Here is a 26,759-nt window from a genome sequence, read left to right as displayed (position 1 = left end):
CTACTCTAGAGGAGTACCATTGCCATCATTGATCTTCTTCACACTGGCTGTCAAGGGCTGGGTGCAGGGAAGAAGGGCCTCGGTGGCCAGCCCTCAGCGCTCTCACCCTGGCCTACTCTAGAGGAGGCCAGGGCGAGAGCACTGGGGTGCCACTGTTGCCCTTCTTCTTCACACTGGCTGTCAAGGGCTGGGTGCAGGGAAGAAGAGCCTCAGCGAGGCCAGGGCTAGTGAAGCTGGGATGGGGAGGAAGGATCATTCTGTCTCCCTCTCCCATCCTGGGCCAGTTATGCAAGGGTAGTGGCTTGACAGGAGGAGGAAGGCAAGAGGGGCTTCCCTCTCGCCTTCCTTCTCCCATTAAGCTGCTGCCTTCCCATAGCTGGGATGAGGAGAGGAGAGAGGATCATTCCTGTCTCTTCCTCCCATCCTGGGCCAGCTATGCAGGAGCAGCAGCTTGATGAGAGTAGGGCAGTGAGAAATCCAAGTGGGGATTCCCCCAGTCACTCATGCTGATCCCATCCACTCATTACAGAAAGCTCCTCAACGGCTTCTTCTCCCAAAGTCAGCATTGTGACCTCAGGAGGATAGGAAATGGGGGTGTTGGGGGTGGACAAGTGGGCCAGGAGGGAAGAAGCTGTGGATCTGCCAGGTTCCACCCCCACCAGCATGACTCAGGTAGTGAAAATGCAGCTGAGGACAGAGGGGCAAAACTAGCCTCTATTGCTCCTTTCACCTTGCCGGGAAGAGTCCATCAGGGCACTAAATACCTGGAAGCTTCCAATCTCAGAGGTTTCTGTCATTCAAACAGCAATCCCACAGGACTGCATTATTGTTGTTGTTGTTGTTGTTGTTGTTTTTGTTGTTGCTGTTGTTGTATAATCATGACCTTCCTCTAAAAGAGCTTGGTGTAGTATACATAGTTTCCTCCTTTTTATCCACACAAAGGCCCTGTGAGGTACACTATGTTGAGAGATAATGACTGGACCAAGAACACCCAGTGAACTCCACGGCTGAGCAGGGATCATCTGAACCCACCTCCATCACCACCTGCACCTCAGTCCTAGTCTATCATGCTCCACTACCTCACATTGGCTCTACTTCTCCATGATATCTAGTTCCTCTTGCCTTTCTCTGACATGATTTCTCCATTTCACTGGACACCTGTTTCCCAATAACTTTAAAATAAGGTAAATGTTTTAAGAAACATTTTAAGCAAAACATTTGTATTTTACAAGTTGCAATTAAGCAAAATCTGCATAATTCATTCCCACCTCTAAATCAGAGGTTTGTGGTCATGGAAATGGTGATTTGTTAGCATAAAATCTCAGATGCCTTGTTTGGGATTGATATTTGTGGAACAACTATTGATTTTTATTAACATTAAAACACACACACACAATTATAGAACATATCATCATCAAAAATGAATTCCAGGGCAGTATATACATAAGTCAAATATTCAATACAATAAAACAGGAAACAACCAAACATTGATACAGTAAAACTGCAAGGCATGGAAACTATTTCAACCAGCTAAAAAAATACAAATTTACATTTAAAATGGTACTGTACTAGTAGCACTACAGAAACATTGTGTACTTATTTTCAGCAAAGGGTTCTGTAAGCACATTCAGCCAAACACACTTGCAGAACCCTTTTCCAGTCTTCACATTGAACATGCAAAGATCTAAAATGCAGCCAGGCATGTAGGAATATTGTGGGGGCAGGGCTTACATGCACACTCACATTTCCTCCCCATTTGACCTCTACCCATGTGCAGGCTACACGTTACTTTTCCTTTGATTCAGATATTGTACACTAAAATCATGCCTTGCTTTATGAATTCTTATTGTTATTTGGGTTTCGAGGAAATAATGGACTAGCACCCCATATTCGTATTCATAACAGATTAAAGGATCAGTGCTGCCAATGACTGACTCTGTTATTCTATTCAGTCATGGGCAGAGAAAGAGACACTGCCTTTTGAAAAATGGAACAGAGATCAACTGTGTCAGTGAAGGTCAAGGAGCATAACAGATAACTTCTCAGTGCTCAGCTGTTCAGTAATAAGACAACAGCTGGGAAATGAAGCTCTGCAAATCTTTCTGATGAGAGTGCATTTTTAAATTTAAAATATTAGCTGGTAGATAAATTTAGCAGATAAGGAATTTGAGACTTCCTATTAGAGAAGGACTCTGGGCTCTCCTAAAACCAGTATGTTGGAATATAGCAGCTAATTATTTTTGCAGAGCTCCCATAACAATCTGGGCGAGGGCAAGGCCAGATCTACACCTTGTGTCATATCGTTTTGATCCCATCATGGTAACACTATATACCTCTTGCACAGTTATACCTTGCTGGACACACAATGACATTTATTGCTTTTTTAAAACGTGGAATAAAAAGCAGGAAATCATAGTATGATAGCAGTATATAGAAGGTGTAATATGCCCCAACAGTTATCAGTGCACTTCAATACCACCACAAAGCAGTAGTGTAGATCTAGCCAAGCTCAACTCAGAGTCAGGAGTATCTTGTTGTGTTTGTAACCTCAAAGAAGTAACTTGCTGAAAAAGTAGCAACAACATTCTTATGTAAGAAAATTTCATTTGAAAATGACAATGGAATAAAAGAAGAGCAGCTAGTTTTACAAGACAGAATAGTTTGTGTAACTGTCTGTAACTTCTTTTTCTGCAGCAAAGGAGAATATTTTAGCTTCCCCCTGGTAACTGGTTTAGATTTCTATAGTGTGAAATGAGTATTAGAAAATATCACAAATCTTGTTCATCAATACTGCAATCCTGTGCATGATTACTTGGAAAGAAGTCCACTGTGTTCAATGGGGCCTACTATTTAGTAAGTGTGTTTAAGATTGAAGCCTTAGTTGTGCTCTGTTGCTACAATTCTGGCACAAACATAAACAAATCTCTTTCCTGTATCTAATATACAGACATGCAAATTATGGCAAATTATGATAACATTGTAGAGGCAAATTATGATAACATTGCAATTGAAATAAATTATCTTTCTAACAGTCATCACAATTAAATGAGTGAGAAGTAAATGCAAATTGCAATGACAACAACATCACTGTTCCACTTGATGTCCCTCTGATTGGTGCTGGTGGTAATCTTACTACTACTGTGATGTAGGGTTGGGTGAGAAATTCATTGAGTTCACATTTTTATGTGAGATTGCTCAATTTGCACCTGCCGGAACCAAACATAGACCAAAACACAATTTATGGTCAGAAATCTGTACATTTCCAAGCTTGTGACGTGTTCTGCTAAACAAAACAAAAAATGTGTTCAACTACATGTGCCCATTTGAAAAATGCAGAAAAAAAAATGCATAGATATCTAAAATGGGCAGAGACATGCCTTAATCGATGAGTGCATGCATATAAAAACACAAGCCACTTTGAGTGCCATTTTTCTTGGTATAAAGGTGGGATACAAATCAAATACATACATTCATTTGAAAATACAAGCCACTTCGAGTGCCATTTTTCTTGGTAGAAAGGTGGGATACAAATCAAATACAAACATTCATTTGAAAATACAAGCCACTTTGAGTGCCATTTTTCTTGGTAGAAAGGTGGGATACAAATCAAATACATACATTCATTTGAAAATACAAGCCACTTTGAGTGCCATTTTTCTTGGAAGAAAGGTGGGATACAAATCAAATACAAACATTCATTTGAAAATTGCACCCCAAATAGACTTTTTAAAAGACACACAGACAAATACATACAACTGTCAGGTGTGTGTGTGGGGGGGAAGCTTCCATCGAACTGGGACAGAACAAGGTTGGTGATGGAAAAATAAGAACTTTGATGAGCTTGAGCTTGACAATTTGCCCTTCCCTAATTGTGTGTTAGAGCCTCATGTGGCGCAGAGTGGGAGGCAGCAGTATTGCAACCGAAACTCTCCCCACGACCTTCCCAGCGGAAGCTGGGTCCCAGATAGCCAGCTCAGGTTGACTCAGCCCTCCATCCTTCCAAGGTCGGTACAATGAGTACCCAGCTTGCTGGGGGAAAGGCAGTCACGACTGGGGAAGGCAATGGCAAACCACCCCGCTATAGTCTGCCATGAAAACACCAGCGCAAGCGGCGTCCCTCTAGGAGTCAGCAATGACTTGGTGCTTGCACAGGAGGAACCTTTCCTTTCCAATTGTGTGTTATACAGAGTGATCACTCATTTGAGGCTGCAATCCTATATCCACTTACCTGGGAGTAAGCCCCACTGACTCAATAGGACTTACTTTTGAAAAGGCATGTACAGGATTGCATTGTTAATTATTTATATTGAAGAGTATACGCGACCAAGGAAAATATAGAAATAACATCATCATTTACTTCCTATGCATAGGAGGCCTCATTTTTGAGGTTGCATAAATAAACAGTCAAGTGACATCCATTATACCACAAAGGAATATGGGCTGACTGGGTTCCTTAAAATAATTGCCATTATCAGTCATTACATAATTTGGCTCCTCAAAAACAAGAGTGTCTTCTTTAAGTGTCTATGACGGTACAAAGAGCTACTCAGCTCAACAACCTCTTGACACGCTGTATAGATGTATATCACATTAGCAAGAGAAGAATGCTGGCAAGTTCCCATGTTGGATTCACATTATTTTAACAGGGGAAAAAATGAGCTTTCCCCAAAATGGTGTGGGGGTGTCCCTATGAACACAGTAACTATAGAGAGGTTTCTAACAATACAACTTGATTTTAGAGTTTGGGGGTTTTTTGAGGGGGTGCTCTTACTCCAAATATGGATTCATCATAGCCAGACACTGAAATTATTGTTTCAATGTCCAGCCCAATTAATCTTGTAGTAAAAGCATAAACTATGCACATTCCACCCTGTGGAAGAAAAATTAATCACTAGCGAGGCCCAGTATTGAATCTTCATCTAGGCATTTTGGGTCTGGTGGAACCTTTCAAAGAAGGGGAGCAGGGGAATTGTAGGTACTTTTGCACTATTAAAAGAAAAATCAGGGACAACTCCACGTTCCAGAATACTTCGAGGCAGCAGGGCTGTTTAAGGTGGCATGCTGCTTTCTTGACCATGTGAAGAGAACAGGGCAAAGCAGGGTGCTTAACTCCAGGTGAAAAGCATGAGGGTAAAGGTTCACTGGTTCACACACTATGCCCAAAGTTCGCCAAGAAGTTTGCCGGACATGAATCTATGAGTTTGAGTTTGACCACTGTACCTCGGGAGGTGTTCAGGGCATCTGTAGCAATTAGTGCATCAGCATAACTAGCATCAACACAGGTCTAAAAGCTTCTACCTTGTCAGCAAAAAATAAAATGTCTGCTGTTAGGCTGGGATGTCACAAGCTAGCTGCAGTTCTCTTTGTCAAGGAGCAATTCACTTTCTTCAGGTCTGTTCTTGTCAGGAGGGAAATCTTGCCTGTACACAAACAGATACGAAGACACAGTTGCCTAAAAGAATCAGATGCCTCTGTTTTCACAGGGCCTCTACTTACATAAGGCAGTAATCATCATGTGTCAGATAAAGGAGATCAACAACCTTTGTGGCTCCCCTACAAAAAATTGTGGAATTTCTATAGTGAAGTAACTCTAAATAAATGTAGCATACACTGGATTTTTTTTTATGATCAAAAGCTCCTGATATTCTTGCATGCTACATAGTCAGTCAGAATATAGGACACAAACCTGCATTTCTATCTCATTGTATAGTTGAAAACTCAGCAAGTAAAATTAATACTACTTAGATGCGTATACCTTGGAATCATTTGAGATTAGCGGTGCTTCAGAATGGAGAGCTTTTAGTACTACCAATCAAAAGGCATTGTAGAGTGATTGCATCTTTCCCTCCTTAACATATTCTTTTGTGATAAGAGAAAAGACAGAAGCAGCAGTGGGAAAATATGGGAGGGTTACAAATGGAAGTTTTCGTCCATAAAATTCTATGAAGGAGGCATGATGATTGCAAAATAAAAGCCTTGAGTGTTAACAGTCTAAAACAGTCAGAAGATGAAATCGAGGTTAAGTTTTAATGTGAAGCTGAATAGGCGCTTTTTTGGTTAGTTTTTTGCATCAGAATAATTGGGGGGCAGATATTGTTAAAGGAATGCCTCTGCTAAATGTTGTCTTCCACTAAGATAAACCTATACCGAACTTGTAATAGGTTCTATTACACTGAGTGCATCAGTGAAATAATTCTTAAATCCATGAAAGCAAATTTTGCAGCATGTTCCTCCAGTCTTCAAAACCATACCTGCAAATTTCATCTAGATTCAGTCTTACAAGCACATCAGGAACTGGTAATCAATAAAATATGGAGAAATAGAACTGCCAAAATGCCTTCCAGAGGGTGGAAAAAGGCGGTTGGCCTTACAGATGAAAGCACCTTGTCCACTTCCTCAGAAGGAAGAAGCTGGAACTGATCCCACACAACCGGTCTGCCACTGGCTGCCCCTTGCTCACTAACTGTATCCACAGTGCACAGAATAGCACTTCTGATCCAGTCAATTTTATCTGCAAAGTACTTTGCAAACTCATTAGAATGCTCCATTGGTTCTGGAACAACTGGACCAACCAGGTTCTGGACCACTTGGAACAGCCTCCTGGGACAGCACTCTGCAGATGCGATAAAGGCAGCATGTCCCGTCTGCCAAGCCACTGGATCGTAACATCTCAGAGCAAAAAAAGCAGAGATCCGAAGGCCAATGTAAAAGCCCTTCATGCAGCCCAAAACACCATACTGTGCTTGCATAATAGCACCCATACCGGCATACGTCGAGTCCGACAGTCTGAGGAATAAAACATTAGGGCAAGGGAAGGGAAAATTGCATAGGGATGTCAGAGAATTTCTCCACGAATCTCAGGGAGGCCGAATGCCAGTGCATTCAGCCCCCCGAAATCGGTGGCGAAACGGTCTGCCCCCCCCCCCGGGACAGGACTTACCTCAGGCGAATCTCCCTGGCGCGGCGGCTACAGAAGACCGGCTGCCGCCGCCACCATTTCCAGTAAAAAAAAAAAAAATATGATAGGCTACGTAAAGATTTACGTAGCCTATCATGGCTAGGTTTTAAAAAAATACCATGATAGGCTATGTAAATGTTTACATAGCCTATCACGGCTGAGTAAAAAACAAAAACAAAAAAACCTGCGGGTATGCAAATGGCAGCGCCCATCCGCGCCACCATTTGCATTCCTTATTTTGCCACGTGTAGTCTACGTAAACATTTACGTAGACTACAGCAAAAATAAGGGGAACGCAAACAGCATAGATGCTACGCTATTTGCGTTCCACTTATTTTTGCCGTAGTCTACGTAAATGTTTACATAGACTACACGTGCCAAAATAAGGAACGCAAATGGCGGCACCCATGGGCACCGCCATTTGCGTATGCATGGTTTGTTTGTTTGTCTGTTTGTTTGTTTTTTAACTCAGCTGTTAAACATTTATGTAGCCTATCACGGCTGACTGCAGGAATGCAAACGGCGGTGGCTATGGCCGCCGCCATTTGCATTCCCGGCCAGCCGGGATTCGCGGCGGGAGGGACGGGGCGCCTCCCACCCGGCCAGAATTTCAGGGGGGAGGGACAGGGTGCCTCCCCCCCACCTCAAATCTGCTTTCGGGAACAGGTAAGTGACTTTTGTACATCCCTAAAATTGCATCAGGAAGAAGCAGTCAAATTGAGAAGGCCTGGCTGGAATGCTTTGAAGCGCCAACTTCCCACCATCATAATGTGCCTGTGAGAGAAACCTGAAGCGGCTGCCTTGGGGACCGCTCAATGCAAAAGAGGGTTGTGAATCAAAAATTACCTGGCCTCGTGTGCTAGAGCTGATGTTGTGACTGCCCAATTGAAATATTGTCAATGGTGAACTGTCGGAGTGACAAGACAGGGGTCCCTTCCAGACTCATTATTCCAGTAAAACCCGTGATGACCCTGATGGGGCATTAATCTCTGAATGGGTAGGTGGATTACAGTGGGACAGACCTGTACATCATAGTATCTCAAGGAACTCCCAGATAAATCAGATATTGTAACCTAAAACAACCCTGAATCCCAAGGACTCCGAAGAAGGCCACTAAGGCTGCAGCGTGGAACAAGGGAACATCATACTGAGAAGGGCAAATGGAGGCCCATCATCTCGGAACCCCATGGGTATCTGGAGAGAGAGGGCACCTAGAATATGCTAAAAGCAGGCGGCATCTGAGCCACAACCCTAGACCGCATGCCTGGCCCTGAAACCTAACTTGGGGTCAGTAACTCACTTTTGTTGTGGCCAAGAAGACTAAAGAAAACCAGCTTGCCCCTTATGGCTCTGGCAGATATCCCCCTTGTTCCTTAAAGAGAAGCGGAATTGCAGCAAAAGATCTACAGGGAAGAGCCATGAGTCTCGTGACTGAAATTTGCTCCTAAGGTGCAGAATTCCCTACCCGCCCTGTCGTAGGCGGCTCCCGTACTGGGAGCTATGGAATTCAGGATGACATGGCTTCAGTATGCCGGTCCTGCATAGTACTGAATGGATGGGATCTGATAACAGATGCCCACGCGGCTAAGGCCCAGAACCTGTTGACCTGATTCCATGACAAAACATCGGCAAATGGGTTTGCCAAAACTGACACATGGCAGGCCCGGAACCAGATGTTATGATGCAGACACTGGAGTGGGAATGCTCTGACCAATGACACGATCCCCGATTCCTGGGGGATAGGGAATCAATAACACACACAGCAACCATTAGGGATGTACGAAAATCACTTACCTGGTCTCGCAGCTTGCTTCGCGGGGGGGAGGCGCTTCGCTGCTCCCCCCGAAGTTCAGGCCGGGGGGAGAGGCTTCCCGCCTCGCCCGGCCGAAATTCAGGCTGGGGAGAAGCGCCCCATCTCCCCGGCTGCGAACTTCAAAAGAAAAAAAAACAAAACAAAAAACGCCCCTGTGAATTTCTCCCCAAACAACCTTCGGAGGACCGAATGTGTTGGCACTCAGCCCCTCGAAGTTTCGGGGAGAAATTCTCCCCCATCCCTAGAACCATGTTGTCTTATACAAGATGGCCACCAACTTGGCTATGAGGTCGGCCCAAATGTGCATGGCTAGGTAAATAGGGAAGATCTCCTGAAAGGCAAGGTCCTGACAAATTCCAGCAGCAGCCCAACTCTCGGGGCACCAGCAAACCTTATGCATCCAAGATTCAGTGTACCAGCAGCGCCAGAGTGAATCTGCGGGTCTGCTTTGAGAAGCAGCTCACACCACCAGGAGGAGATGCCAGTAAAATTTGAAGCCATACCCCCAGATCCATGCGCACAGCAGAAGTAAACCTGGTCCAATGGTGCAGCAGCTGCAGTCTAGGATGGCCGTGAATTTCTCCACGGATCTTGGGGAGGCTGAATGCCAATGCATTTGGCCCCCCAAAATCATTGGTGAAATTCTTCTGCACCCCCCCCCCCGGGATGGGATTTACCTTATGCGAATGTCCCTCTCGGCGGCGGGTCCCGGAGGCATTTCGTCGGGGGCAGGGGAGGCGGCCGGTCTTCCAACCGGCTGCCGCCACCGCCATTACAAAATAAAGTAAAAAAAAAAACTGTGATAGGCTACGTAACGATTAACGTAGCCTATCACGGCTAGATTTCCAAAGTCAGCTGTGATTAGGGATGGGGGAGAATTTCTCCCCGAAACTTCGGGGGGCCGAGTGCCAACGCATTCAGTCCTATGAAGGTTGTTCGGGGAGAAATTCTCCGCCCCTCCGCCCCCCGCCCCCCCGGGATGGGACTTACCTTTCACGAATGTCCCTCTGGGCGGCGGGTCCCGGCGGTGGTTCGGCAGGTCTTCGTCAGGGGCGGGGGCGGCAGCCGGTCTTTCGACCGGCTGCCGCCGCCGCCATTACAAGAACAAGTTTCAGGGAGAAATCCTCCGAATCCCCCCCGCCCCCCGCACCCCCCCCCCGGGACGGGACTTACCTTCGCCGAATGTCCCTCCCGGCGGTTCGGCGGGTGTTCGAGCGGGGCGGGAGCGGCAGCCGGTCTTTTCACCGGCTGCCGCCGCCGCCATTACAATGAAAGAAAAAAAAAAAACGCCCCCTGATAGGCTACGTGATGATTCACGTAGCCTATCACGGCTAGATTTGCAAAGTCAGACGTGATAGGCTACGTCAATCATCACGTAGCCTATCACGGGTGACTTAAAAAAAAAAAAAGTATGTACGGAAAATGGCGGCCCCCATAGGGAGCCGCCATTCCCGTTCCTTATTTGGTCACTGTAGTCTACGTAAATGTTTACGTAGACTACGGCGAAAATAAGGGCAACGCTATTTGCGTTTTTTTTTCTTTGATTGCAATGGGCGTGTTTTGTTTTTTCTTTGATTGCAATGGCGGCGGCGGCAGCCGGTCGAAAGCCGTGATAGGCTACGTTAATCGTTACGTAGCCTATCACAGGGGCATTTTTTGTTATCTTTTTTTTTCTTTTGAAGTTCACGGCCGGGGAGACAGGGCGCTTCTCCCCAGCCTGAATTTTGGCCGGGCGAGGCGGGAAGCCTCCCCCCCGGCCTGAATTTCGGCCGGGTGAGGCGGGAATCTTCCCCCCCAGCATGAACTTCAGGGGGAGCAGCGAAGCGCCTCCCCCCCACCGCGAAGTAAGCTGCGAGACCAGGTAAGTGACTTTCATACATCCCTAGCTGTGATACGCTACGTAACGATTAACGTAGCCTATCACGGCTGACTTTAGAAATCTAGCCGTGATAGGCTACGTTAATCGTTACGTTGCCTATCACAGGTGTTTTGGTTTTTTTTTCCATTCACTTTTTATTTCTTGGCCGGGGAGACGGGGTGCTTCTCCCTGGCCTGAATTTCGGCCGGGCGAGGCGGGGCACCCCCCCCCAGCCTGAATTTCGGCCGGGCGAGGCAGGGCGCCTCCCCCCCGGCCTGAACTTCGGGGGGAGAACCGAAGCACCTCCCCCCCACTGCAAAGCAAGCTGCGGGACCAGGTAAGTGACTTTCGTACATCACTACTGCAGTCCCTGCATTGCCCAACAGAGCTGGCGCAGGAAGGCATGGCCAGGGGCCACTACCCTGCATGGGAAATTGAAAAATGCCCTACAACGTCTTGCAAAGTCCCCCAAGGAAAACCTTAGGGAGATGTAAAACCACCTGGAGCTATGCCCAAAGGACCAGAAATATGTCTGGAGGGAGGCAAGAACATTGTTTAAGGGTATCTAACTCAATTCCCTGGAATGTTAACACGGCAGACGGGCCTACTGTCTCGTGAGCAAAAGTGACGCTGAGGTCAAAAGGAAAGGGGACAAATGCTCCCATTAAACCAGAACAGTGCCTCCAACTTTTGGACTCTATGTAGCACATGCCCATCGGGGCCAGGGGCCGGGCTCCCGGACTGAGACAATCGTCTCATCGGAAGAGGTGTTTCACACTGAGCACAGATGCCCAGGGATCTTGTCAATAATGGTCTGGCCATTGGGGAAGAGACACTATGGATTAGCCTGAACTCCCCAAGGGGTTCATAAGCACTGTTCCAAGAGGGGAAATCCTAGATTAGGTATCAGGGGTGTGGAAAGAGGGGGGGCTATAACCTGTCCTGCCAGTACTTCCTCATCTATTTTCCCAAACCCTTTGATGTATGGTAAGGACAGAGTTCAATTGTGAGCTAAGTATGGCCTGTGTCGACTAGGGATGTACGAAAGTTACTTACCATTTGGCGGATCTGCTTTGTGGTGGGGGGGAGGTGCTCCGTCCCTCCCCCCGGAGTCCTGCCCGGCCGGCTCCGCTCCACGGGCATTCCACAGAGCCACTGGCCGGCTGTGCCAGCAGCCAGACATCTGGCCGCTGGGTAGCAGGGATGCAAATGACGGCTGCCATAGCCGCCACCATTTGTGTCCCTGTATTCAACCATGATAAGCTACGTAAAGACTTATGTAGCCTATCATGTCTGGGTTAAAAAAAAATGCTTACGCAAATGGCAACGGCTACCGCAGCCACCATTTGCGTTCCTTATTTTTCGCCATCTTAGTCTACGTAAATATTTACGTAGACTATTATGGCGAAAATAAAGGGGAATGCAAATAGCATCGTGGGCGCTATTTGCGTTCCTTTTTGATTTGCTGTTTTAGCTTACGTAAATATTTACGTAGGCTAAAACAGCGAATAAAAAAGGAATGCAAATAGCGCCCACTACGCTATTTGCGTTTCCCTTTATTTTCGCCGTAATAGTCTACGTAAATATTTACGTAGGCTAAGATGGTGAAAAATAAGGAACACAAACAGCAGCCGCCGTAGCCGCCGCCATTTGCGTATGCGGTTTTTTTTTAACCCAAATGTGATAGGCTACGTAAATATTTACGTAGCCTATCACATCTATGTAAAACAAAAACAAAAAACAGAAGACTAGACTGCAAATGGCAGCGGCGGCAGCTGGTCGGAAGACCAGCCGCTGCCGCCGAAGCTGCTGCTGGAGCTGCTGCCTGGAACATCCATCCCAGGTAAGTCTCGTCCTGGGGGGGATCTGTGGGGGGGTGGGGGGCAGGCTGTTCCATCACAGATTTCGGGGGCCGAATGCCAGTGCAATCTGTGAGGCACAATTCTCTGCCATCCCTAATGTTGACCAAAGAAAGGGGTCCTGAAACGTAGTGCGAAGGATGTCTCAAGTGGAACGCGTTTCCACTGTCAGGATAGCATTTCAAAAGCCAGAGGGGTGGCTCCATCCTAACCAGGCTGGGGCACATTTTGAGGGGGCTGTAGCCCACCACCAGGCTTCCTACTGACTGGCCTTCCCTAGGGGGGACCCCGCCACCCCCGGGCTCTTTCACAAGAGGCACATGGGTGCTGTCAGCTACAAAGGGAGCACTCGTGATGTAATGGCAAGGGTTCTGGAAGCATGCGCCCTTGGGGCTGTACTTGGGGCTGCAATAGGCAGAGGCCAGTGTCAGATCCATTGCTGAAACCTGGCAGGGAAGGAATCATAACTTGAAGCCCAAAGGTCCCGGTCTCTCAGGTCCCAGTGCATAGTAGGGCAATAGTGGCCCTTCGAGCGGCTGGGGCTACTGTGACTGATGGAGCTGCAGGTGGCCTGGGCGTCATATAGGGGTGCTATCTCACCCATAGCCAGGGCAGCTGTGCCCTAGTTCCCTGTGAGGCTTGGGTCCCTGGCCGACAAGGCGGATGATGTTGATTGCACCACTGCCAACAGAGCTGTCTCAGAAGAGTGGACTGCCTCTGGCAGTGGTGTGCCGCCATGGTGAGCCTACGAGGACGAGGTGGAGGCCTCAGTGGTGTCCAGGCATGCTGACCCGAGGTAGCCAAGCCCTGATCTCCTGCCGACAAGGCAGATGATGGTGCTTGCGACATCGGGGAGAAGGATGGCTCGGGAGGGAGGACTGCCTCCAGCAGTGGTGCGCCATCGAGGAGAGCCAGCAAGGTTGAGGTGGGGGCTTCAATGGCATCCAAGCGTGCTGAAATAGAAAGCAACCATGAACGTTGCATCTGCGGTCACGTTCCTTTGGGCTGGACTGCTGTGGGTTTGCAGGGCCCGCCCTGGAGGTAGGATTAAGGCCAAGACCAGGCCTCATCATCCTCTGAGTCGGGCCGGCGCTGTGGCCTCTTAGCAGGAGGTAGTGGTACTTCACTTTTTCCCTTCCTACCATCCTGGCCCTTCTTGAAATAGGGACAAAGGAAGCTGCCTTATACCGAGGCAGACCAAGGGTCCATCAAAGCCCAGTATTGTCAGCACTGACTGGCAGCAGCCTCCAGGGCTTCAGGCAGGAGTCCTTCCCACCCCGCCTGGAGACACCAGGAACCGAACCTGGCACCCTCTGCATACAAAGGAGGTGCTCTACCACTGAGCTACAGCTCTTCCTGGAGACATAGGATGCAGAAGGAAAGACCAGAACAACGGGGGAGTTGGAAATTCCAACCAGGACTGACCCAGGTGAGGTCCCTGGATCAGACAAGAGCGGGCACTACAAGCCCCCCCACTGGCTGGTGAGGTTTATTTATTTTATCCCACCCTGTTTTTCTTAGGGATGTACGAAAGTCACATACCTGTGACGAAATTTGATTCACGTTGGGGGGGAGGCGCTCCATCCCTCCCCCTGAAATTCTGGCTGGGGGGGAGGCACCCCGTCCCTCCCCCAAAAAAAATTCTGGCCGGGGGGGAAGGTGCCCCGTCCCTCCCACCGCAAATCCTGCTGGCCGAGTCTGCAAATGGCGGCGGCTGTAGCCGCCGCCGTTTGCGTCCCTGCAGTCAGCCATGATAGGCTACGTAAATGTTTACATAGCCTATCATGGCTGAGTTAAAAAAACAACAACGCGCGTATGCAAATGGCGGCTTTGCATTCCTTATTTTGGCACGTGTAGTCTACATAAACATTTACGTAGACTATGGCGAAAATAAAGGGAACACTATTTGCGTTCCCCTTATTTTCACCGTAGTCTACGTAAATGTTTATGTAGACTACATGTGCCAAAATAAGGAAGGCAAATGGCGGCGCCCATGGGCGCCGCCATTTGCGAACGCGCTTTTTTTGGTTTTTGTTTTAACTCAGCCATGATAGGCTACATAAACATTTACACAGCCTATCATGTTTTGTTTTTTTGTTTTTTTAACTTGGAAATGGTGGCAGCGGCAGGCGGTCGGAAGACTGGCCGCTGCAGCCGCCACCGCCGAACCGCCATCAAACTGCCACCGAACCGCCGCCAGAGCTGCCGCCGCCAGGGAGATTCACCCAAGGTAAGTCCCGTCCCGGGGGAGCGGGGGGGCAGACCATTTTGCCACCGATTTTGGGGGGCCGAACGCGCTGGCATTCGGCCTCCCCGAGATTCGTGGCAAAATTCTCTGACATCCCTAGTTTTCTCCTGCAATGAAACCAAGGTGGCTCCAACGGACCTCCTCCTCACAACAATCCTAACAGGTAGGTTAGACCAAGAGGCCAGGGCAAGCCAGCCGAGTGCTGCCCTCCGCATCCTCCGGAGAGAGGAGGGGTGCCCGCGCCGTCAAAGTGTGCGCCTACACCCCCGGCGGCACGGCAGGCACTGGAAGCCATGAGGCCAGGGCAAGCCAGCCCGAGTGCCACCCACTGCATCCTCTGGAGAGAGGAGGGGTGCCCGCACCATCAAAGTGCATGCCCGCACCTCCAGCGGTGCTGTAGCACCAGTGGCCACGAGGCCAGGGCAAGCTGGCCCGAGTGCCACCTGACGCATCATCCGGAGAGAGGAGGGGTGCCTGCACTGTCAAAGTGCATGCCTGTGCCCCTGGTGGCACGGCAGGCATCGGCGGCCATAAGGCCAGGGCAAGCTGGCCTGAGCACTGCCCGCAGGGGCACCAGGAGAGAGGAGGGGCGCCCATGCTGCTGAAGAGTGCACAGGTGCCCTTGGCGCAGTGGCAGGTGCCAGCAGCCACAGCATGCACTGGGGAGAGGAGGGGTGCCCACACCACCAAAGTGTGTGCAGGCGCCATTGGTGGTGCAGCAGGGAGAGAGGAGTCCTGAGTTGCCGCATGCCGCAGCTCAAGAGGGCAGGTGGCATTGTTTCTTTCTCTCTTCGCTCTGGAGCTGCGAGAGCAAGACAGCTGGTTTGGGAGGGGGCACAGAGCTTAAGAGGCCTCTGCCGCCCCCTCCCCTGCCGGTGGTGCCATGGGGGGCACCCAATAGGCAGCAGCCACCTCTTCTCACCCCACCCATCTGCAACATCCCCCCCCCTTTTGCCAGACAAGCTGGCACCGGGGTTAGGGCATATCTGTCAGTTTCTCTTGAATTCATTTTTGCCCTTATTTTCACCGTAGTCTACGTAAATGTTTACATAGACTACACGTGCCCAAATAAGGAACGCAAATGGCGGTGCCCATGGGCGCCGCCATTTGCATACGCACTTTTTTTTTTCCAAAGTCAGCCGTGATAGGCTACGTAAACATTTACATAGCCTATCACGGCTGACTGCAGGGACGCAAACGGCGGCGGCTACGGCCGCCGCCATTTGCGTCCCGGCAGGAGACGAGATTCGCGGCCGGAGGGACGGGGCGCCTCCCCCCCAGCCAGAATTTCGGCCGGAGGGACAGCGCGCCTCCCACCCCGCCCAGAATTTCGGGGGAAGGGATGGAGCGCCTCCCCCCCACCGCGAAGCAAGCTGCAGGACCAGGTAAGGGACTTTCGTCCATCCCTACAAATATGAAGAACTTTGCGAATCTTGGGCCACATTGTACCTGCCTGCCATATAGCTATTAAAGATGAGGAGTCTGTCAGAATGAAAGAGGTGGCAACTCTAATTCAGCACCATAAACATGGCTGAATACACAGGGATACAAACCCAGAGCAAAGCACTCAAAGCCCTGGGCCCATTTCCCTGAATATGGAGAACTTGGCAAATTTTGGTAAATTCTTATCAGATACAAACTAAAACAAAATTCTCCCTACTTACCACACACCAAGTCCAGTGCCCTGGTAGTCTGCCAGGAAAAAAGGCCCAAGGGAAATGTAATCTTCTCAAGGAGTACTACAATTGACGTAAGCTTCATAAAACTGTTTTTTTTTTTTCCCCCAACATCTGGAGGAATTTTACAAAAGCAATACTATAACACTGAAACCAGGCATGAGCAACTTCAAGGGGTTGGGGGCTGCACTGGTGCCAAAATTGCAGCAATTCTGCAGAAAAACAGGGGATGCATGCAGAGGAGCAATCAGACTAGAAACTGTGGTGAAATAGACACATTATTATGGCTCCCCTCATTTAACCAAGAATTTAGTGTATTTGCTTTAGGAAGCAGTTCATAGACAAAATAGATGCTGGTGGTGGTGAGGGTGGGGTAATGTAGCCAAATTCTGGCTGCACAGGTCATGCCATTGCCCAGTCTACCAAATGGAGGAATAGGGTCTCAATCTGATTTTTATAAACTGAGGCTCACTTACGGGGGAATAAACCCTATTGAATTTGGTTAGACTTACTTCTGAATAAACATGCATAGGACTGAGCAGCTCGCAAATAAGAGAAGTTGGTGAATGAAAAAAAAAATTAAGAAAACATAAAAGGTTATCTTGAGCCACCATAACCCGTGGAAATTTATTTGCTGGCATATGCTAGTATGAGATTCTGAAGGTATAGAAATATATCATTATATTTGAATTACGTTTTCTTCTGAGGATCAGGGCATCATTTGATTAGTTTTTTTCCTTAACAGTGATAAGTCATTACAGAAATGTGGTCTGTCTCCTTTGCTATAAAACTAACTGACTGAAAAAGGTTATTTTTATCAATTAGCTTTCAAAGCCTGCTACAAAATGAATTTCTTTGCAGATAAATCCTGGGTAATATTATATTCTCAGATAAGTTTCCTTCTATTTTCCTTGCTAACAAATATTCACTTACTCTCCCGGAATATGTATCGTGAATACAAGGCAATTGAAAGTTCTACTTCAGTGGCTAGAATATGTGTTAAACTGAGAATATCAATGATTATCATTGAAAGTAGAGTATATTAACGTATGAATATTTATTGAATTGTGTGTCATGAGCAAGATTGTTTAAATCCTATCAATATAACACCACATTAGCTCCTGGAAAGATATGCATCCTTACACAACTTCTCTTTTCCCAATCCCAGCTTTGTAAGCCTGTGGAAAGTAGGGATGTGCGAATGTCACTTCCTTTTCGAAGGGGGTGATTCACGGGGGAGGGGGAGGTGCTCCGCACCTCCCACTGTAATCCTAACCTGGCCAGCTCCACAGAGCCACTGGCCGGGTGCATTCGTAGGCGTGAGGAGCCTGTGGACGCAAATGGCGGTGGCTACGGCCGCCGCCATTTGAGTTCCTGTGTTTTGCCGTGATAGGCTACGTAAATATTTATGTAGCCTATCATGGCAAAAAAAAACAGGGGAGCAAATGGCATAGCAGCTGCCATTTGCGCCCCTGTTTTTTGCCATGACAGGCTACGTAAATATTTACTTAGGCTATCACGGCAAAAAAACAGGGGCGCAAATGGCATAGCGGCTGCCATTTGCACTCCTGTCTTTCGTCATGATAGGCTATGTAAATATTTACATAGCCTATCACGGCAAAAAATATTTACGTAGCCTATCACAGTGAAAGATAGGGATGCAAATGGCGTCCCTGCATTAGCCGTGATAGGCTACGTAAGTATTTACGTAGCCTATCACGGCAAAAATGGGGAAGCGAATGGCAGCTGCAGATGTGGTTGCCATTTGCAAAGCAGCGTCTTTCGTGGGGTGGTGGGGCAGGGGGCTTCGTTCCACCATGGATTTCAGGGGGCTGAATGCACTGAGATCCGTGGCGGAATTCTCTGACATAGTGGAAAGAAACAAATTAGAGTCAGGAGCCTAACTTAAGACTAGCCTACACTTTAGAGCAGGGGCAGGGAACCTCAACCTGTAGCCCTCCAGATATTGTTGGGCTCCCATTAGCCCCAGCCAAAATGGCCATTGGTCATGGGTGATGGGGGTTGTAGTCCAACCTCCCAGTGCAAATCTCCAACTGCTATTTACTCTTTCAAAACAAAAACAAAAACCCATTGCTAATTATGTGAATGGTATCATATCTAGCCCCTTCATGGATCACTGCCTTGTTGTGGTGAAGGGGCTTGCATAACTCAGTGAAGCCATAAGCTATGCTATGCAGGGCCACCAAGACGGACAGGTCATGGCGGAGAGTTCTGACAAAATGTGGTCCACTGGAGAAGGAAATGGCAACCGACTCCAGTATTCTTGCCAAGAAAACCCCATGGAACGTATCACAAGGCTAAATGAGTCGGACACAACTTAACGACTGAACAATCACATCTAGCTTGGTCCTCAAAGTCATGTCAATCAGCTGTGTGTTGGAATGGAAGATAATCTGGATGCCTGCTGTCAGGGGTTGCCCAAAACATTTTGTCGTCCTCAGCGAATGGTGCCCCCACACCCACCCAACTCAAGGGACATAGTATTCAAAGCCAGGCAAGTTATTCTGGCAGAAAATAAGGCAAAAAATCCCACAACCTCATCCCTGGCAGTTGAAATAACAACAAAGTAAATAACTATTTGCTGCCCTTTTATGACACCTGAAAATTGCTGCCTGATGCAGCCGCTTCATTCTACCTAATGGTAGGGCTGGCCATGCCTGCTGTTCAACTACCTACCTAAATCTGAAAACAGCCCACCTTCCAAGCATGGCAGCATGGGAGGGAGGTGTCAAGCACCTGACAAATGACAATACATTGCCATGGGCTGTGTTGGCTCAGTGTAGCACAAGTTGTGAAGACCTGCTCCAGCAGGTTTGGACTGATGGTACCAAGTTTGAAATGATATGCACTTGAATGCCTACATAGATGTCTGTCGTAAGGGGTGGTATAGGTGTTATTTATGTCCCCACCTTCCATTATTTTATTTATTGCATGCCAAAGGCAGGACACACACAAGACTTCAGAGCACTTAGGTTCATTCTTTATTTTACATATGGAGAACCATCACCACATGCTAGGCAATACCTTATGAAAAGAAAGAGAATGATCCTCCATGATCCAAGAGACATTTTCTGATATAGTCCTTTTTATGACAAAAGGAATCTTTGTGCATGAGCCACCACAGTGTCTGTACATCACTTAATACATCACTCAATTATGTCATCACTTCCAATGCTACTTAAGTTCACATGTTTTCTTCATAATTACTAGGAATGTCAGAGAATTCTGCCATGGATCTCAGTGAGGCCGAATGCTGGTGCATTCGGCCCCCTGAAATCCATGGCAGAACAAAGCCCCCCGCCCCACCACCCCATGAAAAGCACACGAAATGGAACACTTACCTGGTGCCGTTCGCACTGCTTTGTGAATGGCAGCCGCGTCTGCGGCCACCATTCGCTTCCCCATTTTTGCTTTGATAGGCTACGTAAATACTTACGTAGCCTATCACAGCCTCCGCAGGGACGCAAATTACTCTGGGAATTATGGGATCTGAAGTGTCTTCTACCTCATGATTCAATTGAGGAAGCAAGGTAAACTAGAAACCCATGCTCCCTGCAGAAAATGAAGTTCATAAGCATGTTCAGTAGTATCATTCCCAATTAAGGAGAGGCCTCTCTCATAGCCCCCTTCATATGTTGCTTGAGTGTCTCAGGAGTCACTCCATTAGCCCTGCCCTCAATGGTGCATGGCTCTTCCTGGCCTTATCCCCTACCTTGTACATCCAAGGCAGCATTCCAGGACCTGGGGAAACTTCTCTGGGTAGAGCTCTATGCACAAAGGTTTCCCTGCCTCAGATGTCCATCCATACTAATGCCTGGATTGTGAGGGTAGGATCAGGAGGAGCTGCCTCCATCGTGGTCAGGTCTAAAAGCATGACCCCGCAGAGCCTTTTAACCGTTTGTTCCTTCATGCAGATGATGTGTGAAGGGGGCATGTCTCTAGCAAGCTTCCAAGAGTGCCTCTCTAAGATTTGGCCACACTGTAACCCTGTTAACGATGGTAGGACATCTGTTGCCTATGAGCACAATTTCATGTTGGAAAGGAGAAGTTTCAGTATATACTCCTCTGTACTTTGGCTGTTTCAGCGATGTTGCTTTCATTTATAGGATTTCCTTTAGAGTGTAGTTTCTTTCATGCTTCCCCTGAGAAATCAGTGCCATTTTACTGGTGCCCTAGTTAAGAAAATCTATTCTACCTGGGCTTTTTGTATCAGCCTAAATTAGTGATTAGAAGCGCTATACTGCCAAGTATATCAGCTTATTACAGGAAAAGGTTAAGAGGTATTTGGCCTATGCTCTGGGGAGAGATCAAATTATCCTAATTTCTGAGAAAAAAGCAACATTTCTTCAGTTTAAGCTCAAAATGGGTTCTAAAGCTGTAATATGACAGGTTTATACCCAGGTCATCACCATATGTAATAGATCTACAGCTGTCTTTGTTTTATTTTTACACAAGAACAAATTTCCAAAGCCTTTCTGCTATTAGGTGAGAAAGCAGGGCAAACAAAGGAACAGGAAATGCACAACATCACCCCCCCCCCTCCGAAGACTACTGAAGCAATGATGCCATTTTATGTTAATAGCACTAAATAGCATCCGGGTATCAACAGAGGCTTGTAGTATTTTTGTTTATGAGGGAACAGGTCTGCTGGAATTTGCCTCACATAACCATTTTTTTTCATAAAGAATGTTGAGACTTGCTTCATATGATGAAAGGATGCTTCCCCCTTTGCTATTTCTAATCTATGCTTCTGAGGGTAGCCAGGCATCCTCCTCCAGTAGCACAGGAGCTGGGCCCAAAGACTCTTCTGGAGCTGGGCCCTGAGGCAAGAGGGGCATTGATAGGCACTTCCATGGCCACATCCTTCTGGGTCTGAGAGGTCTCTATCAGAGGTTTCTCCTCCAGAGGAGGGGGATAAGAATCCAGTGCCTCATGACACACATACAGACACACACACCCTCAAGGGGATGGAATGGGCAGACCCTCACCTGGGGGTTTATACGTTTGAACCATGGCAGGGACCATGCCTCAGGGTGCCAGTGGGCGTGGCTTCACACAGACAGGGCAGGCACAATGTGTCCTACTCTGGCAGCTGCGTAACTTTGCTTGAATGCTTCACTGTATCACACAGAGGGCTATTCCAACCCAGGCAAAGCTGGGCCTCTTCATGAGTAATTAATGCCCATTACGTTGTAAAGTATGGAATGGTTGTGGAGGTGATGACTATGCAGAGGGGGTGGGTGGGCATAAGACCATTAATTCCAGGGTCTAAAATTACCTGGCTGCACTGCTGATTGCTTCAGCCCTATTGAAATCAGTGAGGCCTAAGCCAGTCATGACTAACTTATCCTATTGATTTCAATGTGACCATACAATGTTAGATAACACATCTTAAGTAGTTTGATTCCAAGTTTCCCATTTCTTTAGGTGTCCTCTAGGTGTTGGTCATGTAATTAGCTAAAAGGTGAATGTAGATAGGGTTTTGCTATATTTTTCTTGAGTACTGTTAATGACTAAATTGTGCACAAAGAAGTTCCATTATAAAACTGGACTTGTGAATATGATGGATAACTTTCTGGGATCTGGCACAATAACTATTTATTTATCCTAGATGGCAGCTGAGGCACATGAAAATACAAACAGGATGGAAAGCACAAGATTAGGCAAACTTTGTTGATCTGCTAAATGAGTGATGCAGAAAGGAGTTAGTTTAATTTCCAAGCCACTTTTCACATAATTCACTGTGAAACTAGATCATTTGTGGAATACAGGAACCCAGGAATTATTAAAAAAAAACAACCTAACAAATAATACTGTACTGATGTTCAGTGATGATGAAACTATATATGATTTACCTTTTCAGTAAAGACTTCAGATTAATAACTATCTCATCACTGAAATTAATAGAATGTCCTCTGACTTCCTTTTGTTTGTTACTTACTGTGTATCTTTCCTACTTCAGCCCAGCTCCTAGCAACCAGCTAATGCCAACCTACCTCACAGGGTTGTTGTGAGGATAAAATGGAGAGGAGGAGGATCATGTAAGCCGCCTTGGGTTCCTTGCAACAGGAAAAAAAGGCGGGATATAAATGCAATAAATAAATAAATAATGCAGTAAAATTAAGAGAAAATCAGTGTCCTGCTTGATCATGCCTTGTGATGCTCACCCTTCAACACAGTTCTTTTGTCCTTGTGATCATGTAGATTAAATAAATTCGTATGGATGTAACATATGCAGTGTCCTAGCACATTCCTTTATGCATAACTGCCTCGGAAATCTTAACATTTCATTTTCAGGCTGACAAAATACATTTACTCGAGCAGTATTAAGATACACCGGTTTAAAGATGATCTCCACACTTTTTCATTTTTATGTAAAGATCTATCAGTAGTAATAATACAGAAATATATTATTGCTCAGCGTTCCACTGTGCGTTCAGTTCAGCCATAAAAGTAGTTTTCTATTTGGCATTGCTAGATATACATAGGAAAACACGACATTTGTGATCTTACCATGCACTTTGCTAACTAGCCTAAGAAGGGGTGTATTACATACATTCTCAAGAACCATCAAGTATGAATTTGCAATCATTACAATGAAAGAGTATATAAACAGCAGGCTCAAAGCACAGTATTTATGGATGGCATAAGAAGAAGAAACTGACAAGGGTGGGAAACGTATTTTAATTCACTTATAAGATTTAGCCCCCGCTTCTTTGATCCCCAACGTGGCTAACAATTCACCATGACATAGAACAACAAGAAGACAACTAAAAATAGAAATGGCAGCTGCACAATATTAAGCTGCAGCAGCCACTAAATCAAAATCGGGGCTCATTTTCATAAAACACACATGTAAACAAAATGATTTTAAGCTGAATGTGCCCATAAAAATGGGGGCTAGGCCTTGGGGCAAAATTCAGGGCCTCAGACAGCAGCAGATGATTGAAGCAGCAACAAACAGTCCTGATGTCAGCAACTGGGCTGGAATGGGCATGTACAAGGCTATAGATGCTCATTCTTTGTATTGCTTTTACTGTAAATCTACATTATACCTTTCTACAACAAAATGGTGCTTATTCCCAAGCAGATGTGTTCAGGCCAGGGCAGCAGTTGGAAACTTTATTTCATTTCTGTGGGCAAGATGTTGCTATGGTTTGAGTGAGTTTAAAATGCGGGAACTGCAAATGCTCAAAGTATTTATTTTATTTCTTTAGACATCACTGTCTAAAGGGCTCCCCCAGCCCCACCTCCGTAAGTGTATGAAGTCCAGGGACTAAAGTGACCTGGCCACTATCCTCTGCATAATGGCCTCAGACCAAGAGATAAGAGCATGTGGGCATACCTAAACTTGTTCCATGCCATTTCTGCATTGAACATAAGGATTGGGGTTTGTTTTTTTCTGAAGTACTTTAAAATTATGAGGTGGTCTGATGGCTGAGTTTTATGCTGCCCCAGCCCCCTCTTTTTAGACAGTCACTGGTTGCCTGAGTTGTCTAGAAAGCATGGCTCCTGCCACATGTGTTGAAATGGGCTGCAGACTCCCCTGGGATTGATGGCTCATGATGACACACACCATCCCTCCCAGGGATATTGGATCCATGGAGGGAGCTAGATTAATTTCTGAACAACGTCCCAGGGTCACATACTGTCACTCCCAGAAGCATTTCCCCACTTCAAAGTATGTGGCAGAAGTGGCAGTCCAAGCTCGCCCAGACAGCTAGAATCCGTCTTTTTAAAAGGGGGGGGGGGTGTTTAACACTCAACCCTCAGACCACCTTATGGGACTCAGTGAAGGTGTGGATTAAGAAGTGGGCCCCATTCTGTTCTGCGTCTTAGCTGAGGAGGTGCAGATGAGGTGAATCCACTTCAGAATATAAGCCCAAGTTTCTTTCCCATTCCTACTGAGTAAATGTGGTTAGGATTGCACTGCTAGTAAGCAAGACAACCCACACCCTAGCACAAGGAGTTGCTGTCAAGAGTTGCCAGGATCTGTATCAAGCCACCCTGTGTGGTAAAGCACTGAACTGCAAGGGGCGACTTCTCAGTGAGTCCTCAGGCCCTGGACTGAGTCTGCCCCCTGAGACTAGTCATTGGATCCTCCTGAACAGGAAGGAGTAATAAGCCTTCCTATTGTAGCTGAGCCTTGCTTAAGCAATAAGGTCTTCTCTGTTGCTTCCCTGCTGGCTGGGGTTGATGGGAGTTGTAGTCCAACACATCTGGCAGGCACCAGGTTGGGGAAGGGTGTTCTAATCTGTGTTAAACCTAATTCATTTTAAATCGTGTTATGCTAGCCATCATACCATTCTCTTCCGTGGCACAGCAAGGAAGAAAATGAAATGAGGGGAAATATTTCCATAGCGCTGGCTTGGATGCTGTGACTAATGCTCTTCAGTAGAAGGCAAGCTGATCAGTCTCCCCCCAAAAGCCCTTTCCAAAAGTAAATTCTTATATCCCCTAGAATTTCAGTGGGCATTTCTACACCAGCCTAAAATCCTGCATTTAAAACGGGGCTTTCTGCTTCTATTTTAAATGCAGGATTACAACTGACTCCCTTTACACACACTTCCTTCCCCCCTCCCCCTTCTCCCCATAGCTGAGTCTTCCATTATCTTTCATTGATCTGGCTCCTCTTCTTGCTGCTTTAAGTCTTTTCACGGAGGAAATTGAAGCGGAACACAACGGGGTAATTTGATAGCTCATTATCTGCAATCTATGTAGAAACGGAACAAAGGGCATTTAGTGCAGGAGACGCCCTGGAGGGTCATGACGTCATGTAGAGAGCCTGCAAAGTTCCGTGAAGGAGCAGTCTCAATCACAGGATAAAAGCCTGGTGTGAGGGAGCCCAATATCTTCAGGAGATTCCTGCTCATACAAAACATTAGAGGAAGCAAAACATTTATGTAAGCATTGCATCATTTATCTGGGGGTTTCTCCATATCCCATATCAGATCTCTATTTGTACTAGGAAATGAAACAAATTTCACACACTGCTTAGAAAAATGTCAAGGTACATGTGGAGGTTTCTGCTCTCATGGAGCATTGTAAAAATTTCTAAAGAAGGGAAAAAATAAAATAAAAACATTAGCATGTGGGAGTATCTGTGCATCCCATAGAGCAGGGGTCCCCAACCCCCAGGCCATGGACTGCTACTGGTCCATGGCCTGTTAGGAATCGGGCTGCATAGGGGTGTGCGAAACCCCCTTACCTTGGGTCCGTGGGGGTCCACAGGGGGGGAGGTGATCTGTCTCTCCCCCCTGGAATCCTCACCCGGCCCGGCTGGCTCCAGTCCATGGAAAGTCTGCAGAGCTGCCAGCCAGCTCTGGCTGCTGGCGGACTTCTGGCCCTGAGACGCAAATGGCGTCCACAAAGCGGACGCCATTTGTGTCCCTGTTCTTCAGGCTACATAAATCCCTGTTCTTTGTGTCCCTGTTCTTCAGGCTACATAAATCTTTACCGCAAAGAACAGGGATGCAAATGGCGTCTGCTATGCGGACGCCATTTGCATCCTAGCAGCTGGAAGTCCTCCTGCGAAACCACCACCACCCTGGTAGGGATGTACGAAAGTCACTTACCTTTTGCAGATTATGTTGATGGTGTGTGGGGGGAGGCTTTCCGTCCCTCCCCCCGGAATCCTGGACAGGGGGGGAGGTGATCCATTCCTCCCCCCCGGAATCCTCCACGGCCAGCTGTGTTCCACGGCAGCTCTGCGGAGCAGCTGGCCAGGCTCAGCCAGGCCAGAGCCGTCCGCAGACGGATTTCCAGCTGCGGAGGGCTCTGAGGAGAAAAAAAAAAACACTTACGCAAATGGCGGTGGCTACGGCCGCCGCCATTTGAGTTCCTTATTTTTGCTGTCTTAATCTACGTAAATATTTACATAGACTAAGACGGCGAAAATAAGGGGAATGCAAATAGCGTAGTGTCTACGCTATTTGCGTTACCCTTATTTTCGCTGTCTTAGTCTACATAATTATTTACGTAGACTAAGATGGCCCAAAATAAGGAACGCAAATGGCGGCAGCTGTAGCTGCCACCATTTGCATACGCCTTTTTTTTTTTTTTACCCAGACGTTTTAGGCTACGTAAAAACTTACGTAGCCTATCACGTCTCTGTAAAAAACAAAAAACAAAACTGCAAATGGCGGCGGCAGCAGCTGGTCGGAAGACCAGCCACCACAGCCACTGCCACCGGAGCTGCCGCCACCCAGAAGATCCGCCCCAGGTAAGTCTCGTCCTGGGGGGGATCCACGGGGGGGCAGGGGGTGGCAGGCCATTCCGCCACAGATTTCGGGGGGCCAAATGCACTGGCATTCGGCCTCACCGAGA

At 47.3% G+C, this 26,759-nt stretch overlaps 1 protein-coding gene across 1 annotated transcript in view; it reads left to right on the top strand.

The window, feature by feature from the left end:
• LOC146359229 (protein eyes shut homolog) overlaps positions 1–26,759 on the top strand; it is a 192,801-nt gene that overhangs the window by 40,252 nt on the left and 125,790 nt on the right. The gene's annotated exons all lie outside the window — the stretch shown is intronic.

This window comes from Heloderma suspectum, chromosome 1 (genome assembly GCF_057233095.1).
Source record: "Heloderma suspectum isolate Gila_16-S chromosome 1, 16-S_ref, whole genome shotgun sequence".
Classification (NCBI taxonomy): domain Eukaryota; kingdom Metazoa; phylum Chordata; class Lepidosauria; order Squamata; family Helodermatidae; genus Heloderma; species Heloderma suspectum.
Note: the sequence above shows the minus strand (reverse complement) of the source record. Positions and strands in the feature narration are given on the sequence as shown.